This window comes from Mauremys reevesii, linkage group 14 (assembly GCF_016161935.1).
Source record: "Mauremys reevesii isolate NIE-2019 linkage group 14, ASM1616193v1, whole genome shotgun sequence".
NCBI classification, from domain to species: domain Eukaryota; kingdom Metazoa; phylum Chordata; order Testudines; family Geoemydidae; genus Mauremys; species Mauremys reevesii.
Genome location: NC_052636.1, coordinates 28169245 through 28189044, shown reverse-complemented (window position 1 = coordinate 28189044; position 19800 = coordinate 28169245). Strand labels below are relative to the sequence as shown.

Sequence of the window (19800 nt, the reverse complement as noted above, 5' to 3'; positions counted from 1 at the left end):
GATATATTAGAAATGGAAAAGGTTCAGAAAAGGGCAACAAAAATGAATAAAGGGTATGGAACAGCTTCTGTATGAGGAGAGATGAAAAAAACGGATTGTTCATCTTGGAAAACAGATAACTAAGTGGGGGGATGTGATAGAGACATATAAATGGTATAGAGAAAGTAAATGCTATTTATCTCTTCTCATAACACAAGAACTAGGGGTCACCCAGTGAAATGAAGAGGCAGCGGGTTTAAAACAAACCAAAGGAAGTATTTCTTCACCCAACACACGGTCAACCTGTGGAACCCCTTGCCAGGGGATGTTGTGAAGGCCAAGACATTAACACGGTTCAAAAAAGAACTAGAGAAGTTCAAGGAGGACAGGTCCATCGATGGCTATTAGCCAGGCTGGGCAGGGAAGGTGTCTCTAGCCTCTGTTTGCCAGAAGCTGGGAATGGGTGATAGGGGATGGGTCACTTGATTCCCTGTTCTGTTCATTCCCTCTGGGGCACCGGGCACTGGCCGCTGTCGGCAGACAGGACGCTGGGCTAGGTGGACCTTTGGCCTGACCCAAGACGGCCGCTCTTAACAATAATTCTCTCTGACAAAAAAGGCCCAAGCCTCCAAGCTCGCCACAGCCACACTCCTGCACCCATTGCCTTGCTTGGGGCAGGACTGGGCCCCTGACCCCGGCTGGCTTCCACAGAGCACTTGTAGGAGAAGGAACATGTGCCTAATCCTGCGCAGAGCTGAGCACCCTCTGCTCTCACTGGGCCAGGAGCAGGCTCAGCATGCCTGGGATCATCCCTGCACGACCAGATGATGGAAACGCAAGAGAAGAGGTCTTTGAACTGGAGGCCAGAATCTCTCCTGTGCCAAGATCTGCTTGGAGTATTGTACTGGAGAGGGGGGCAGTAGGGAGTTGGTTATGGCTCCTGAAGTCTCAAGATGCCCCAGCATCAATCACTGCAGCCCCTGTTTACTCCAGCTGTCTGTAGTCCCCAAGCATTGGCTGTGTGATCCAGTTCTGCCCCTCTGTCTAAACCCTATGACTCCTGACTTGCCCCTACACCACGCTGGCATGGTGGGGGCAGTTGGCACAGGAGTGGGCTATGCTGCTTTCCCCCAGCTGAGCAGGCCCGATGCTGGAGGAATTCTCTGATGTCCTGTTAGGGCCCAATTCAGCCAGTCTGCACCATCCTTGCATGAAGTGACCAGAGCAGGGGAGGGAACCTGGCCCCTTTTTTACTAAAGGGGCAATTCTGCCACCCTGACTCACATCAGTGATCCTCACAGGTGCAGTCCCATTGATTTCTAGGATGGAGGTTATGCAAGATTGAGTGCAATAAAGCAGAAGCCGTAATTAATAATTAGAGGCCCAATCCTGATGTCCTTACTCAGGCAGAATTCACACGGAAGCCAATGTAATTTGGGTTTAGAATGGGGTAGTTTTATCACTGATCATCTCTGCTAATTGTTTATTGTTGTTTTATTCCTTTTTCTCTCTTTTCATTCCCATGGACCCCTCTGGCAGAACAAAGTAAGCCCTGGTTTTAGTTTGTGTAGCTTAATTTTTTAGCAATTTTTAAGATAAGATAATTGGAGATATGCCAATCTCCTAGAACTGGAAGGGACCTTGAAAGGTCAAATTTTTTTTTTTTGCCCCAGATCCCTAAGTGGCCCCCTCAAGGATTGAACTCACAACCCTGGGTTTAGCAGGCCAATGCTCAAACCACTGAGCCATCCCTCCCCCAATTTTTGTCTTGAGTCTGTAATTTTTGGGTGAATTCCCATTTCTGTTTCTTTCAGCACGTGACATAACCCAAAGATTCACAGGTAAGCAAAGCTGATACTAAGCGATGCTCATCCCTGTTTCCCAAGGGGTATTCTCTCCTCGTCTGGTCACCTTATAGGGATAAAATGTCACAGTCAGTGTGAAAGTGCGAGGAGCTTGACTATTGAGCTACACCCTCCAGGGTACCCGCTCTGGTGAGGAGGGGGAGGGAGGAATGTCAGTGACAATTCTTTACCTGCTCTGTTTCTATTTTATAGCATCTAGTTAATGAATTGTTTATTTCACTGTGAACCATTTCTGGCAGAACATCCAGCTAATGAACTTATCCAGCCCTGCTGAATGTGATGGCAGATACTGGATGAAGAGGGAAAGGACAGCTGGTTGTTCTAAAAGGGTTGCTGGAGTGAGGAACAAGGAAATCAAACCTCATCCCACCAAATTTAAGGCTTGTTGACATGGAAAATTCATAGACTCATAGACTTTAAGGTCAGAAGGGACTATTATGATCATCTAGTCTGACCTGCACAATGCAGGCCAGAGAATCTCACCCACCCACTCCTGTAACAACCCCCTAACCTATGTCTGAGCTATTGAAGTCCTCAAATTGTGGTTTGAAGACCTCAAGCTGCAGAGAATCCTCCAGCAAGTGGCCCGTGACCCGTGGCCCAAGCTGCAGAGGAAGGCAAAAAACCTCCAGGGACCCTGCCAATCTGCCATGGAGGAAAATTCCTTCCCGACCCCAAATATGGCGATCAGTTAAACCCTGAGCATGTGGGCAAGACTCACCAGCCAGCACCCAGGAAAGAATTCTCTGTAGTGACTCAGATCTCTGCCTGCCTCTTGGTCTCCCCCACCCCAAACTCTTCCAACAGAACTCAAATCCCCGTTTGCTGGCTCCTGTGCCGCTGCACAACTGCCTGGCCAACTTTATAGGACCCCTAGCCAGAGAAGCCCTGCCCCCTAATCAGGATTCAGCTTCTCTCCCAGCACGCTGCCCCTACCAGCCTCTACACATACAAGTACAAAAACAAGGAAATCAAATCTCCTCCCACCAAATTTAGGGCTTGTTGACATGGAGAATTCACAGGGAAGTTTGTGTGAAATAACTAGGGTTTGGATTTAAAGCACAACAGCTACTCTGTATTAATTCCCCTTGTGGACACTCATTCCAAACTTCTGTTCTTCCAAAGTGGATTAACCTAAACCAAACAAGAGCATTCTTAGTATGCAATGAGAGTGTCCACACAGACAGCTAGTGCTGAATAGCTGTGCCACACTAGCTATGTTAAGGGCTTGTCTACATGGGGAACTAAAGTTAGTTCCAAGGAGAAGAGGAGATGCATCCTATCCTGTCCAGTGGACCACAAGCCCCGACTACCCCCTGCTTGGCTGTCCAAGCTCAAACTCCCCCATGGCAGCTCTATATTGCAGGTGCAGACTGCCACATAATATCTGCAGCACCTGGGAAGTCTTAGAGTAGCATAAAACGAATTCTGTGGCACCTTATAGACTAACAGACGTTTTGCAGCATGAGCTGTGGGTGAATACCCACTTCGTCAGATGCAAGTAGTGGAAATTTCCAGGGGCAGGTATATATATGCAAGCAAGAAGCAAGCTAGAGATAACGAAGTTAATTCAATCAGGGAGGATGAGGCCCTATTCTAGCAGTTGAGGTGTGAACACCAAGGGAGGAGAAACTGGTTCTGTAGTTGGCAAGCCATTCACAGTCTTTGTTTAATCCTGAGCTGATGGTATCAAATTTGCAGATGAACTGAAGCTCAGCAGTTTCTCTCTGAAGTCTGGTCCTGAAGTTTTTTTGCTGCAGGACCAGACTGTGAATGGCTTGCCAACTACAAAACCAGTTTCTCCTCCCTTGGTTTTCACACCTCAACTGCTAGAACAGGGCCTCATCCTCCCTGACTGAACTAACCTCGTTATCTCGAGCTTGCTTCTTGCTTGTGTATTTTATATATATATATATATATATATATATATATATATATATATATATATATATATATATACACACACACACACACACACATATATACATACACACACACACACCCCTCTCTGCCCCTGGAAATTTCCAGTACTTGCATCCGACGAAGTGGGTATTCACCCACGAAAGCTCATGCTGCAAAACGTCTGTTAGTCTATAAGGTGCCACAGGATTCTTTGCTGCTTTTACAGATCCAGACTAACACGGCTACCCCTCTGATACATAAAATGAATTGAATTTCATACAACATTAAAAGTCAGATTCTGCTATCCTTGAGTAATGGGACTCGAGGTGTGAAACTGATCAGTAAAAGTGTGGCAGAATCTGGTCCTAATACACTTATTAGCAGTGGAGTTCTGCCTAGAATTTCCAACTGGGCTCAGGTCCCCAGTGCTGGGAGCTGTAAAGACACATAAGAGAAGACCATCCGTTCCCCAAAGAGCTACCAATCTAAATAGACCAGGCGGCAGGGGCGGCTCCAGACCCCAGTGTGCCAAGCACGTGCTTGGGGCAGCATGCCGTGGGGGGCGCTCTGCCGGTCGCCGGGAGGGTGGCAGGCAGGGCTCCAGTGGACCTCCCACAGGCGTGCCTGCGGAGGGTCCACCAAAGCCGCGGGACCAGCGACCGGCAGAGCGCTCCCGCGGCATGCCGTCGTGCTTGGGGCGGCGAAATGTCTAGAGCCGCCCCTGCCAGGTGGACACAGGGTGAGGGAGAGGATGGACGATTCCTCCCATTTCACAGATGGGAAACCTGAAACACAGAAAGATTTGGTGACTTATCCAAGGTCATAGGGAGAATTTGTGACAGAGCTGCAAACTGGACCTACATCTGCTGATTTCTAGGCCAGAGCTCTAACCACAAGAGAGTCTGTTCACTATTCCAATAACCAGGACCCTGGGCTGGAGTGGATGTAGAGGGGCAGTGACAGGGAGAGGGCCTGGGAAGCTGAGTCTCATAACGCCAGGGGACGGTCACGTAAGTTTGACGATTGGCCATAGGTCCTTGCACATATGCACCATGTTAGCGCAGGAGTAGTGGGTGGGGGGCAGTCGGTGCTGGGAAACCCAAGCCCCACTCACAGACCTCACAGGGGATTTATGATGCCCACACAGCCGGGGAAGGAGCAGGTTTGGGTTCACTCTGCTGTCCGTGTAGCCAGCACTATGCCCATGGTCAGGGCCAGTGCAAGGATATTTTGCACCCTAGGCGAAACTTCCACCTTGCGCTCCCCTCTTCTCCTCCCCTCAGAGCATTGCTTATTATTAGGGGAGGGATGGCTCAGTGGTTTGAGCATTAGCCTGCTAAACCCAGGGTTGTGAGCTGAATCCTTGAGGGGGCCACTTAGGGATCTGGGGCAAAAATTGGTCCTGCTAGTGAAGGCAGGGGGCTGGACTCGATGACCTTTCGAGGTCCCTTCCAGTTCTAGGAGATTGGTATATCTCCAATTATTATTTATTATTTTATTACTTATTATTAACTTTCAAAAATGGATACAGTGGAGTCCCATCTTATGCAGGGGTTAGGTTCTAAGGTCAGCACGTAAGGGGAACATCAGGTACAGTGAAAATTACCATAAAGTATAGTGCACACAGTATACACTAGAACAGGGGTCCTCTACCTATGGCACACAAGCCAAAGGTAGAACGTGAGCCGATTTTTTTTTAAATGGCAGGCTGTGGGTCCTGGCCACTGCTGAGCCCGCTGCCGGCCTGGGGTTCCGTTCACTCAGCTGGCAGCGGGCTGAGCGGGGCTGGCAGTGGGCTGAGTGGGCCGGCAGCCAGGACCTCGGCTGGCAGGAGCCGGCAGATGGAACCCCAGGCCGGCAGAGGGCTGAGCGGTGGCCGGGACCCACAGCCTGCCATTAAAAAAAAAAGTCTTGCGTGCCACCTTTGGCACATGTGCCGTAGGTTGAGGACCCCTGTTTTCGTATGTATCTGTATCCTGAGGGATCAAATGGTGATTTTAGTGGAAATCAGGCTTTGACGGTTTTCCAATTTTTACCAAAATCAGGAGGTTTCTGCCCACTGATGCCTAGAGCACATCCTGAAGCATTGGCGCGGATGGGATGTGTTTTAACTTGCAGAGGTTATTACATTACAGACAGATAAACAGAAACATCATTGAGCTGAGTGTGGGGCTTCACTTCCTTCAGCCAATAATCATAGTTTGTTTTCATAGGAGTTTTAAAGCCATTGCTTTTATTTGGGGATCATTATCTAGACAGGCCTTTAAATGCATTTTCACTAGTGCCCCCATTCAGCAGGGTAGCTGAGCACATGCTGCACTTTAAGCCATGAGTCGGTCCATCCCGATTCAGCATGTGCTTACGTGTTTTGCTGAATCAGGCTCTAAAACAGAAGCTTTTCAGAACACGAGTTGTTGCCAGAGCAAATCAGATTCAGGCTAAGCTAGTCTGGGATCCTGCTTCTTACAGTGGCCAGCACTTGCTGCTTCAGGAGAAGGTGCGAGTAACCCCCTAATGCCCGAGGACAGACTAACCTGCCCCCAGGGAAAGTTCCTTCCTGACCCCATCAGTTAATGTTTGCCTTGTGCCCTGAAGCAGGAGGGGGTTTCTCTCCCTGACAGAATGCTTGTGTTTCGGAGAACGGTCACAACTCTGATTATTTGCATTTCCATATCAATGCCTGGGCCTCTTTGAATCCTTTGTCCATTTGGGGTTTTTCTTTGCTTGTCTGTTTTGTTTTCAGTCCGACCCAGTGTAAATCTTCATGTTCTCTTTAGCCACGTCAATATCCTTTTGTTTTTCTGCTTAGCCTCAATGCTATCTTGTAGTAAGGAGTTTCACAGGCTAATTATGCCTCATATAAAATACCATTTCCTCTTATAGTTTGAGATTTGCTGCCTTTCAGTGTATTTGAGTCTCCTCTTCTTGTATTAGGAAAGAAGATTGAAAGAGGTGCTCATATCTATCAGTCTTTATATGACTTTGTCTTCAGAGCCGTAATTATTCTAATTGCTGCACCTGAAAGACCCTTTCTGAGATGGGGTGACCAGTACTGCACACAGTATGTTTTTCTGTCCTGTTGTGTACATCCTAACACTTCCTTCTTTAAATCACTGCTACACATTCAGCAGAGATCTTCATAGATGTGTCCACAGAGATGCACAGGTCTTGTTTCCTGAGTATATAGAACCCAATCGTCCCCAACCTTTTTGTCTGGCGGGCAGGGCCAGCTTTAGCAAGTGCGGGGCCCAATTCGAACCGTTTCAACGGGGCCCCGGCAGGGATGACACATATATATACACACACATACATACACACACACACTCACACACAGATATAGATAGATATAAAATTTTAAAAACACATGGGGCTTGTACTCACCGGGCAGTGCTCCGAGTCTTCGGCGGCGGGTCCTTCACTCGCTCCAGGTCTTTGGTGGCACTGAAGGACCCGCCGCCAAAGTGCCTCTGAAGACCCAGAGCAAGCGAAGGACCCACTGCCGAAGTGTTGCCGAAGACCCGGAGCGCTGCCAGGTGAGTAAAAATTTAAAAGGTTCCTCTAGCCAGGGAAGAGATTCTCACTGGGCGCGGGGCCCTCTTAGGCGCGGGGCCCGATTCGGGGGAATTGGTGGAATTGGCCTAAAGCCGGCCCTGCTGGCGGGTGCCAGACAAAGGACCACTGCGGCGGTGGAGCACCCACCAAAATGCCATCTAATTTTGGCGTCATTTCAGCGGCGACACCTCTTGCCGTCGACAAGCGGAGTCATCGAGAGGCGTCCCCGCCGAAATTCGGGAGCGACGCCTCTCGATGATGTCACTTGTCGACAGCAAGCGGCATCAGAGAGGCATCCCCGCCGAAATGCCGCTGAAATTCGGTGACATTTCAGCGGGTGCTCTCCCGGGGGCCAGGACTCGGGCACAATAACCTGTGTGAATAGCTGTAATGATTCCTTGTGGTACTGCACAGGGAGAGTAACCATTTCTGCCCTATCTCTATTAGAAATAACTCCTAGGATTGCATGAGGATTTTCATGGCCAGATAACATTGGTAGCTCATAGACATCCTGTGATCAACCAATATACCCAGATCTTTCTGCTCTTCTGTCACTTTCAACTTAAGCTTCCTCACCTTATACCAAAAGTTATTGTTGTTAGTCCCGAAGTGCATGACCCTGCACTTTGCACTGTTAAATTTCATCCCATTTCTATTACTCCTGTTTTCAAGGTTGTTCAGATCTTGTATGATATTCCAGTCCTCCTCCATATTGGCAATACCTCCTGACACTGTGTCATCTGAAAATTGTATTGGCACAAAAACTGGGAGTGTGCTAAGGTCTTTAATGAAAATGTTAAATAAGATTGGTCCCAAGACTGATCTTCGAGGAACTACACTAGTAACCTCCTTCCAGCCTGACAGTTGACAACAGGTCATCTCCCATTTAAATAGTTCCTTAACCACCTTTCAGTTGTCATATTTGTCTCCAGCTTCTCCAATTTAATTAACAATTTCCCATGTAGAAATGTATCAAATGCCTTACTGAAGCCCAGGTAGGTTAGATCTACTACATCTCCTTTGTCTAAAAAAATCAGTTACTTTCTCAAAGAAGGAGATCAGGTTGCTCTGGCATGAGCTACCTTTGTAAACCCATGTTGTATTTTATCCCAATTACCATTTACTTCTATGTCCTTAACTACTTTCTCCTTCAACATTTGTTCCAAGACCTTGCATACAATTGAGGTCAAACTGGATCAGTTTTTTCCCCTTTCTTAAAAATAGAAACGATATTAGCAATTCTCCAATCATAGGGTACAACCCTGGAGTTTACAGATTCATTAAAAACCTTGCTATTGTGCTTGAGATTTCACGTGCCAGTTCCTTTAATATTCTTGGATGGAGATTATCTGGCCCCCAATTTGATCTCATTGAGCTGTTTGAGTTTGACTTTCACCTTGGATATGGTCATTTCTATTTCCATATCCTCGTTCCCATTAGCCACCCTGCCACTACCCCTAAGCTCCTCGTTACCCTTTTTAAAAACTGAAGCAAAGTATTCATTTAGGTGTTGGGCCATGCCTAGATTACTTTAATCTCCACCTCATCTTCAGTGTTTAATGGTCCCACTTCTTATTTATGTGGCTATAAAACCTTTTACTTATTGGTTTTAATTCCCTTCATAAGGTCCAGCGCTGCTTGGCTTTTAGCAATTCTCACTTTTCCCCTACACTTTCTGACCTCCAAGAGGGAGTTTTCCTTGCTGATCAATCCCATCTTCCATTCCTTGTAGGCTTTCCGCTTTCTCTTGATGCCTGTTTCATGTGCTTACTCATCCAGTTTGGTCTGCAACCCTTCCCTAAAAATGTGGTTCCCCTTGTGTGGGACGCTAGCTTCTGATTAAGTCAAAGTTGCAGAAGCAAAGTAATTCCAAGCTTCCTCCATATTCAGATCCTTGAGTTCTTTAGTCCAGTCCACTTCTCTAACTAATTCCCTTATTTTTTTTTTAAATCAAGGATCCTAGTTGCAGCCATATTTTTGTTTATCATTCCATTTAGTTTAAATGGAGTTAGCTCATGATCACTCAAATCAAGGCTCTCCTCTCCAACCAGTTCTTCTATGAGATCCTCACTACTCACCAATACTAAATCTAAAATAGCATCACCTCTTGTTGATTCGGTGGCTATACGGTGAAGAAATCTTTCAATCTTCTCTGCAACCTCTGCCTCGGTTATACTGCAGGGTGACCTGAGCACACCCCAGTCGAAGATTTCCCCAGAAATGTGTGTCTTGCACTGCCCAGCCCTCTCCTGGACAGTACAAAATATTTTAAGATGTTATTCGTTTAAGGGAATAATATGCCATGTTATTATCTCACATAATTATTCATGTATTTCTATTTCAACACACTGGTTTAGATAAAACAGTAAAACAAATGTATTAACTACAAAGAGAAAGATTTTAAGTGAGTACAGGTGATGAGGCATAACAGAAATGGTTACAAGAAAAATAAAGATAAGATGTTTACTGAAGCCTAACTTAACTATATTAAATTCAAGCATTTTCTTATCACATGCTCCAGCAGGTTACTGACCAAACTCTCAGGTCAGGTCCCCTTCCCCCGAGTCCAATGAGGGCTTCCTTTTTCTCTTCAGGTGCAGTGAATCTGATGTGCAGGGACAGAGAAAACGGGGGGGCCTTGGGGTGGTTTCCCTCCTTTTTATAGTTTCAGTTCTTCCCCTCTAATACACCTTGAAAAAACATTTCCAGCTGGGAGACAGAATCTATGTAGGAGGATATTTCCTGTTAGTATTTTTCTTCCTTTGTTTTCCCTTCCTGCTTGATTAATGCAAATTAAGCAGAGCACATATTCCTTTGTTTAGGCCAGACCTGTTTGCCAACTTGTTTGGGCTCAGCTGTGGGGCTTGGAACTTGGGTTAATAACACTGTACAGGGGAATCTTAAAACATCACGGACAAATTTGTCACACATTTTACCAGGGAAGTACTGATCAGCAAATGATGAGTTTTCAAATGATACCTTTCAAGGCATACTTTGTACAAAGATTACTACAATAGTGCATAGAGTGTGAGTACAGGGGTGTGTTCTACCACAGTAGGTCTCTCCCCAACCCCCGTCTATGGTGATAATCAATATAAAGAAATTGGTTATTCTCTCACCATTGTCCTCACCCTCCTGAATTGCTCCCTTTATCCCTGCTGATCCAAGGGACCCACTGATTCTCTCACAGGCTTCCTGATTCTGCTAGACTGAAATATATCCCTGGTATTTGTTTTATATCTCTGGCCATTCACTCTTCTAGTTAAACTTTGGCCTATTCAGTCCCATCATACTCTTCACCCGATGCACTTTTCTCCTTTTACTGACTTCACAGGGTTAATATTTTAATATTTTCGATTTGCTGAAGGATCCGTGTAACGGTCGGGACTCACCACCTGGGTGCCTCCTGCTGGTGACTCTGGGAATTAGCTCTTTCCAGTGGAGCGCCCCCTCTTGGTAGTGTCCCATCCATCATTCTGTCTTCTGTTGTTGTCTTTGGATCCGCATTGCTGCGTGCTCGGCGGCATCCTCCTCGAGGCCACTGCCCTCCAGCAGTGCCCCTTAGTCCATCTACACCCCCTTCCGGGGCAGGGGGGTCTGTGCTCAGCAGTCCCACACCTCAGTCACTATGTCCAACCGCCCTTGAGTCCAATCCCTCTTGTTGGGATCTGGCATAGCAATATGGCCACTCCCTACAGCCAATGGCTGGGTGCCCTACAAGGAGTGAAGGGGGGACCCAGGCCCGCCCTCTACTCTGGGTCCCAGCCCAGGGACCCTCTGGCGTCAGCTTCACTGTCCTTTTCTCTCCTTCCGCTGTCTGTTTCCCTGGGCCGCTTCCCCTACGGCCCCTTGCACCCGCTAGGCCCTTCCCTTCAGGGCCTGCAGCCTGGCAGGCTACAGGTTCAAGCTCCCTAGCCTCCCCGAGCCTGGCCAGCACTGCGCTGTCCACAGTGCTAGTCTCCTTCCTTAGAGACTGACCTTCCCCTGTTGAAGGCCTGAGACAGACTGACTGCTCCTGCTCTGGGCAGCCTTTATATATGTCTGAGCCTGGCCCTAATTGGCTGTCTCCAAACTGGGCCCTGATTGGCTCACAATAAGCCCTGTCTGCGCAGGTGCCCTGGCCTGCCGCAGCCCACTCTCACAGGGAGTGGGGCAGTCCGCCCCACTTCAATCCCCCTTTGGCTCTCACAACCTCTTGCAGCTGGCAGGATGGGGTTACTGTGTTTCTCCCCTTGCTGATTCCTTTGTTGCCCAGGAGCTGCCAGGCTCTGGTTGCTGATGTAGCCTCCTGGCTCAGTCTAAGGATTTTAACTTCTCTGCTTTAAAGTCTCTTTGACTCGCTTTCCTTCTGCAACATAGTGTGATACTGACTCGTTTCTCTGTGTTTTGTTTTTAGCCAAACTCCTGGCTGAGATCAGTAAGTTCCATTCCCCCCATTATCACCCTTGTGTGACATTGTTTCCTGCTCAGAGTGTTGGTGTTCACGGGCGTTCTCACCCCTCTGTCTGTGTTTAGTTACAGGGTGGAGAAGCGCGCAGCTCTACGCAGGTACTGTACAAGTCGCTGATATTTTATCCATGGGGAGATCCACCTCCCCGTGGGAGCTCCTGGCTCCTTTCCCTACACAGAGCATTTTCCTATGACATTCGATAGGCTACGAACAGCTGTCTGGGTGTATTTGCACCCAGCATGCTGCCTGACCATATGTATGTACTGGTGAAGGCTGGGAGAGTCTGGGCAGCTCCAGCAGGGATTAGAGACCCCAAGGGACATGCACACACATTGCAGCACCACTGGCCATGGCTCCATGTACTCTGGGGTATCCTGCCGCACACAGCTGGGAGGGAGGGGGGCACTCAGGTCAGTTACACAAACAGTGTTGGGGTCCTGTTGTGGTTGCCCCCTCTGAGGTGCAAAAAATGGGACATCTCCCTGCTCCACATACACCCCCTGTCTCTTCACCCCGGGCACTGTGTCCCATCCCACCCTGGGAGAGGAGACCAGCCCTCTCAGGCTTCTGTTCCTGTCACTGCCCTGGGCACCAGCCTCACAAAGCAGGGCCTGGCACCAGATCCAACCTGTTACCATCCGGCAGTTAAACGTCACGGTTGGTACTTCCACCGTGGTGACTGGGCCCTACCAGCTCTGAGCGCCTCATCTCCCGCTTGCTGGTCCCAAGACACTCTGAAGCTAGCGCTCCCTTTGAGCAGTCACTGCCACCCCACAGCTTCCCCCACTACAGCCACTGGCAAACCCAGGACTTTTAACCTCCTGCACAGACTCAGATTTCGCAGGACAGCGACCTGAACAATGGGCTGATCCTGTGAAAACCTGGACAGGTGGCAACCCTAGCTCCTGTCCACACAAGCCAGTAACACCCAGCTGAGCTGGTTACAGGCCCTGGCAGGGACGCTGAGCTACCAGCTGCTGTGATCACTAAGATTGTTAACTCCACCGTGTGCCACACACCGTGCTTAGAACCGCCAGGGCCCTGGACCCAGCACCAGAACAGCTGTAACCTAGACTCATAGCAATGCCGGGTTGGAAGGGACTTTGCGAGGTCGCCGAATCCAGCTCCCTGCACTGGGGCAGGGCCTAGACCATCCCTGACAGGGGTTTGTCCAACCTGTTCTTGCAAACCGCCAGTGACAGGGATCCCACAGGCTCCCTTGGAGCCGGTCCAGAGCTTCACTGCCCTGAGAGTGAGAAAGTGTTTCCTAATTTCCAGCCTCGGTCTCCCTTGTTGAAGATTCAGAGGGGCAGCCGTGTCAGTCTGTATCCACAAAAACAACGAGGAGTTCGATGGCACCTTAAAGACCAACCGATTTATTAGGGCATAAGCTTTTGTGGGGAAAAAATCCACTTCTTCGTACTCCGTGCAGCTGAAGAAATGGGATTTTTTACCCACGGAAGTTGATGCCATAATAAATCTGTTGGTCTTTAAGGTGCCACCAAACTCCTTGTTGTTTTTCCTGAAGATTGTGCCCATTGGTCCTTGGACAGGCCCTCGCCCTGCCCGCTGGGGGCGCTCAGGGTGTTGCCAAGTGTGAGTATTGTTGTTACCGCATTGCGGGGGGAAGCTGGATGGGCTGGTTTGGCAGGGGGCAGTGATGGGAGCTTTCACTTCCCTGTCACCGATCTCAGCCCAGCCTGAGGCCAGTTCTTAGTGGATAGGAGCTCACATCATAACTCACATTAATGGCAACCACAGGGAGACCAAGACCTGCATGGGCCGCAGGGAGAGAGGTTCCAGCAGGGGTCAGGGCTGAGCCATGTCAGCAGCACCATGGGGGGCTCACACAGCCGCTGTGACGTCCTCGTACCCCACTCAGTGCATGGAGCTCCAGCTGCCAGGGTGTACATGCCACTTCTTGAGGCTACATGTGGGGGGGCCCCTGCCCAGATTGGCCTGCTGCAGGGAGAAGGGGGAGTTCCCTTCTCCCGCTGTGCCTGGCCCCAGCCCTGGCAGTGGGGAGCAGGAGGATGGATGCGGGACCAGGTGCTGAGTGAGCCAGAGTCCCCTCAGCTCAGCCGTCATCCCCAGCAGGTGGGCCCAGGCAGGGAGCAGGAGCTGTCACCCCAGCCAGGCTGGCTCAGCTGCACAGAGGCAGCGACCAGGAGCAGCTGGCTTTGGCCACATCAGAAAGGCTCTGTCCCACTCCCCGCCCAGGCCCTGGGGCACAGGTGCAGTGGGAAAAGGACAGAGCTCTCCCCCCGCTCCCACAGGTAACATGGGGCAGGAGGAGCAGGGCAGCCCGGGCTGGGCACAGGGAGAAGACACATGGGGTGGGCACATGTTCTCCCCTTTAGATTGTGCCCCCCTAGAATGGCCAGCCTCTGGCCCCGGCACTGACTCTGTGACTCTCTCCCCAGTGGATGTGACTCTGGATCCCAGCACAGCAAATCCCTACCTCGTCCTGGCTGAGGATCGGAAACGTGTGACACACCAAGACAAGCGCCAGGATCTGCCTGACAATCCAGAGAGATTTGATACTATGGCGATTGTCCTGGGCGCTGAGGGATTCACAGGTGGGAAACGTTACTGGCAGGTGGAGGTTGGAGGAAAGAATCTCTGGACTCTGGGGGTCTGTAGGGAAGATGTGCGCAGGAAGGGGCATATTGTATTTCTACCGGAGAATGGATACTGGACAATATGTCAGCATGCTGGGCAATTCAAGGCCAATACCTCCCCCCCGACCGTCCTGCCCGTGAGCGTCAGGGCCAGATGATTGGGGATTTTCCTGGACTATGAGGCGGGCGAGGTCTCCTTTTACAATGTGACTGACAAGTCCCATCTCTTCACTTTCACTGACACCTTCTCTGGGGTTCTCCGCCCTTATTTCAACCCTGAAAACAATAAAGGGGGCACAAATACGTGTCCCCTGATAATCTGCCCAGTCCCAGCTCAGGCTGGAGAGAGTCTCTGTCCCAGACAGTGACACCTGCAGCACAGACTGTCCCGTCCCAGCACTGACCAGCCCCCAGGTGTTTCTCCTGCCATCCCCTCCCCTCTCAGTTCCCAGCATCAGGAATATTGGCAACCAAGCAGCCCTAGAGGGGGGAGCTGGCTGCAGGGGCAGAGGGGTGTGTGGGTGCTGTGCCCAAGGGTGGGAAGGAGGCTGCAGCAGCAGGGAGGGAAAAGCCCAGTTCACAAGATGTGCGGGGTGGGGGAGATGAGAGAGGTCTATAAAATCATGACTGGTGTAGAGAAAGTAGATACAGAAGTGGTGTTTACTACTTCTTCTAACACAAGAACTAGGGGTCACCAAATCAAATGAAGAGGCATCAGGTTTAAAACAAACCAAAGGCAGTATTTCTTCATACAACGCACAGTCAACCTGTGGAACTCCTCGCCACAGGATGTTGTGAAGGCCAAGATTATAAAAGTGTTAAAAAAGAACTAGATAAGTGCATGGAGGACAGGTCCCTTAGGGGCTATTAGCCAGGCTGGACAGGGATGGTGTCCCTAGCCTCTGTTTGCCAGAAGCTGGGAATAGGTGACAGGGGATGGCTCATTGGATCATTACCTGTTCTGTTCATTCCCTCTGGGGCACCGGGCATTGGCCACTGTTGGAAGACAGGTTTCAGAGTAGCAGCCATGTTAGTCTGTATCCGCAAAAAGAACAGGAGGACTTGTGGCACCTTGGAGACTAACAAATTTATTGTAGCATAAGCTTTCGTGGGCTCCAGCCCACTTCTTCGGCGGACAGGATACTGGGCTAGATGGACCTTTGGTCTGACCTAGCCTGGCCACTCTTATGTTTACTTTTCAAAAAACAAAGAAAAAAGAATGAGAAATGGTATTTTTGTCTTAGGTAGTCCCAACAGTTTATGGTGTCCTAGAGCCTGATTCAAAGTGGTCCAGTTCCAGGGGGTTGTTCGGGGGAGGGATGTGGCTCTGGTCTGATTTGGAGGGTTGGCCTGGTCTTTTGGGGGCACAGCTGGTCCTGATCCCAGTCTGTGTGCCTCTCGGCCTTGGGGGGAGGACAAGCAAGTCTAGTATGACTAATTATACTGTCAATAAAATGTATTAAAATGTTGATCTTTTTTTATTTTTAAAATATTTTAAATAGTTTTAAATTCACCCCAATTTCATATCAAAATGTAATTCAAGCCCTGGTGGTTCCTATGAGAAATGTGAATGGTGAGATAGTGGGAATGGGCCTTTTTCGTGGGAGCAGCACATGGCTAATATTTTGGGTGCTCTGGCTTTTGTTAGCTGTGTTTTATTTTCTCTGTTTTCTTTTATAATTTAGTTTATATCCACTTGTGTGCGTATCTTTTCCCCCCTCGGGCTACCACTGCTGGTACCCTAGTGGCAGCCACCTCCATCTGCAACTTAAACTTCAAATATGCTTAATAAAACCTGTGCGCCTGTGTGCTGTGTCAAAGACAAGTCCTGTGTCGATCTCCTGTCTTTTACAATTATTCCCCATGGGGGCCCACACGCATGTTTGGTGCCAGGCCCCCAGAAGTTTCATCCAGCACTGGACACCTGTATGGTAGCACACGCGGCGACTTCCAGCACTCCAGCCTGGAACCAAGTAAATAATATAGGGGCAGGCACACAGCTCTGCTTACCCCGTGGGCTACAGGAAAGGGATCGGATGAGTTGGCACCCGCTGATACATGGTGTCATGGAAGCAGCATATAAGGTTGAGTAGTTTGTAGCTGTTTGGCCTGAGGTTGGTATTCACGTTCATCAGCTCTTCCAGCCAGGGGGAACTGAACCCGGGTCTCCCACAGCCCAGGGGAGTGCGTGAACCGTGGGGCTAAACGTTATAAAGCAGCTGATGTGACCAACCCCACCTCTTCCTTCTCTCCCTACCGCCAGTTTGTGTGGGTTTTTTTGGGTTTCTGGGAAACGGGGTGGGCGGAAGCCCGCCCCATGCTAACGGAACCCCCCCCCAGCCTAAGGGGAGGTGCCACAGAGCCTCAGAAACCCACTAATTGCGGGGGACAACTAATAAAAGAACAGGGACAGGAGTGCGGTCAAAGGGTCATAAGAAGGGAGCCTGACGGGGACACCGAGCAGAGAACCCCGGACAGCGCCCACTGCTCCTCGAAGGCGTCAAGGGAGCCAGCGGACGCCGCCCAGAGGAACTCCGCCCGGAGACGTGAACGGACTAAGGATCGGAAACAAGCCCCACAGTCGCAGGAGTCTCCATTGGCCAACCGCCTCTCCCTGGTCGCGTAGATGGCCATTTTTGCCAGGGCGAGGAGGAGGCTGACCAGGAGGTCCCGCGACTTCGTGGGGCCACAGATAGGGAGTGCATGGAGAAGGAGGTGGGGGGAAAAGTGCAGCCAGAAACGCAATAGGAGATTAGTGAGGAGCCGGTATAGGGGCTGCAGCCTGGCACACTCTATGTAAACATGCGCCAGGGTCTCCCTCACGCCGCAGAAGGGGCAGGTGTCTGGGACAGGGGTAAACCGCGCCAAGCCAGTTTGTGTGGTGTGAGGCAGCTGCCTACCTCCAGTCCAGCAAGAAATGCCTTAGGCACCTGAGTCATCTGACGGCAGGGGCTGGGTTCCCATTTGTGGAGTGCTAAGCAGAGACAGCCACCCCCCTGCAACCCAGATTTAGGCATCTATCTGTGAGGTGGGGGCAGGGCTTAGGACAATGTGCTTCTCCCAACCCCTCACTCCCGACCCACAGCCCCCTGCCAGTCCAGCCCTGACCCACCAGCTCTGCGGTGACATTTTTTTTCAATGTCTTTGATTTCTTTTCTAGATTTTTTTTTAGTCTCTTCGTGTTATTTTTTTCTGTTCGTTTCTTGCTATTTGACTGTCCTTTGTTACTGTTACTATTCAATGTCTGGGTGGTTTTCTGTTCATTGTTTACCTCTTTCAAGTTTTCAAATGGAATCCACCCCCCCCCAGCTGCAGTCCCATCTGCTGGAAACAGAATATGGGACTGTTCTGCAGCACTGAGCAATGAAATTTTACTTCTGACTATATTTAAATGACGTTGAATATTCCTCATGCGGTGCTAGTACCTCCCCCTTGCCAGCCTCTCCCATTGACTAGCTCACATGGCTCCCCACCTAGTGAACTGGCGTTTGTGACTCACACTGGAAGGTGCCTGTGGCTCCCAGGCATTGTGTGAGGAGTTCAGGCACCTGACTCAGCTTTGCGGATCACAATGTAAACCAAGCAATTTAATACTACACTGGAGGGGGAAGTACTGTGCACGTGCTGTGTGTTTAGAAACATCCTGTACATATAGTACAGGGCTATAGCTGGGGGGTGCCCCCGGCTCAAGCTTTAATGGTGCCCCTCACTCCCGACCCACAGCCCCCTTACAGTCCAGCCCTGCCCCCCTCAACCTCTGATGGTGCCCCTCACTCCCGACCCACAGCCCCTGCCAGCCCAGCCCTGCCCCACCAAGCTATGTTCAAGAATCTGAGAAAAGGGGTAAATCTGAGATTTTCTTGGTATTTTATAATTAGAGAGACAGGGGAAAATCTCAGGGCATATTCAATTAGAAATAGACAACTAGAGAGCAGTGGGGCAAATGTTTAGGTTATTTTATATGAATCTTGGAGATGTGCAGAGAAAACGTGTCACAAACTGCAACTGAGGGTGGAAAATCAGACTCCTGGAGAGACCAGGGGGAAATGGGGGAGACGGGAGAGCGGCTCGTTGGCGGGGAAAGGGGCGAATCTCCCCGGATTTTACAGCCCGGGTGAGACACTGAGCGAGAAAAGGGGCAGAACTGGAGAGAATTTGTATCGGGGGCGAGAGGCAAGTGGCACAAACAGGGACAGGAACCAATTAACCCCCCTCCCGGGAATTACCTGGCTGCCCAGAGACAGTTCAACCCTCCCCCCCAGGGACCCCCCCGCCAAACTCCCTGGGGCAGAGTCACGTTCCCGCCCCCCCAGCGCCCTCCCGGGGGCTCCGGGCGGGGCTGGGGCGGGCAGAGCCCGGGGGGCGGGGCCCAGCTGGAGAACCCCCCCCCCGGGGAGCAGCAGCGGCTCAGCCCGGATCCGGCTCACGCGGAGGCGGCAGCAGCGACTTCGTTCTCCCGCCCCCAGCAGGGCTCGCATGGAGCATGCGCAGTAACAGCTGCTGAACCCCTCCCTTTCCTGGGCGGGAGAGGCCCCGGGGCAGGCTGGGAGATGTAGTTCCTGATTCTCCCTGGAACGGAAGTGACGTCGGCGGGGGAACCGGAGCCGGAGCCGGGCTGCGAAGGAGCGTTGGGCGCTGCGGCTCTGCCTGGCTCGCGCGTGGCCGTTGGAGCCTCTCCCGGGCCGGAGAAGGGTTGGTGCCGTTGGGGCTCTGGGCATGCGCAGATCGCGGCGGGAGAGCCCTTCATTAACCCTGGGGTCCCTGCGTGGGGCCGGGCGGAGCCAGGGGGTGAGACCGGGCTGGGGGGGGCGGGAAATGTCGGTGCAGCCCGGACATGGCGGGGGGGGGCAGGTGACCCCCGAGGAGCGGGGCGAGACCGGGGGGGGCTGAGATCCTCGGATTTACCGTTGCCCCTCCCGAGGGGACCCCCCTCCTCCCCCGTCCTGCCCCCTTTCTCCCTAGAGAGCCACGAGCAGCGCCCAGGGTGACCCCCCCTCCCCCAACCCCTGAGAAGTTCCCTGTTCCCCTCCCCCGATTGTGCCCCATTTTCTCTCCCCTTCGCCAGTGGCCAGTTCAGGTCTCAGGTTTGGGGGTTTCCCCCATTTCCACCTGCAGGGATTTGTCCTTGTGCGGGTGGGAAATGGTTCCCCCGAGGGATTCCTGAGCTGGGCAGAGGGTGAATGGGCAGAGGCTGGGGGGGCCCTGAGACAGGGACACCGCTGGGCTGCGCTGGGGGGGCCACTCTCTGCTGGCAACGGGGCCTGGGAAGGGCCAGGAAGGGGAGGGAGGAGCAAGTGTCCCCCGTGGAGACGGCCCAGCCCCAGGTTTCCCAGCCCCAGCTACTCCCCAGCACCTGCTGGCCCTGTGAGTGTGAGGCAAGAAGAATCCATCTCATTCTGTTGTTGATTGAATATCCCTGTATAATCCCCTC

At 51.1% G+C, this 19800-nt stretch overlaps 1 long non-coding RNA gene across 1 annotated transcript; it reads left to right on the top strand.

Moving 5' to 3' along the window:
* The first annotated feature begins 11696 nt into the window (after positions 1-11696).
* LOC120381863 lies at positions 11697-14220 on the top strand. The gene is made up of 3 exons (XR_005588168.1): positions 11697-11715; positions 11814-11846; positions 14172-14220. It is a non-coding gene; the product is annotated as an uncharacterized LOC120381863 (long non-coding RNA).
* Positions 14221-19800: the final 5580 nt, after the last annotated feature.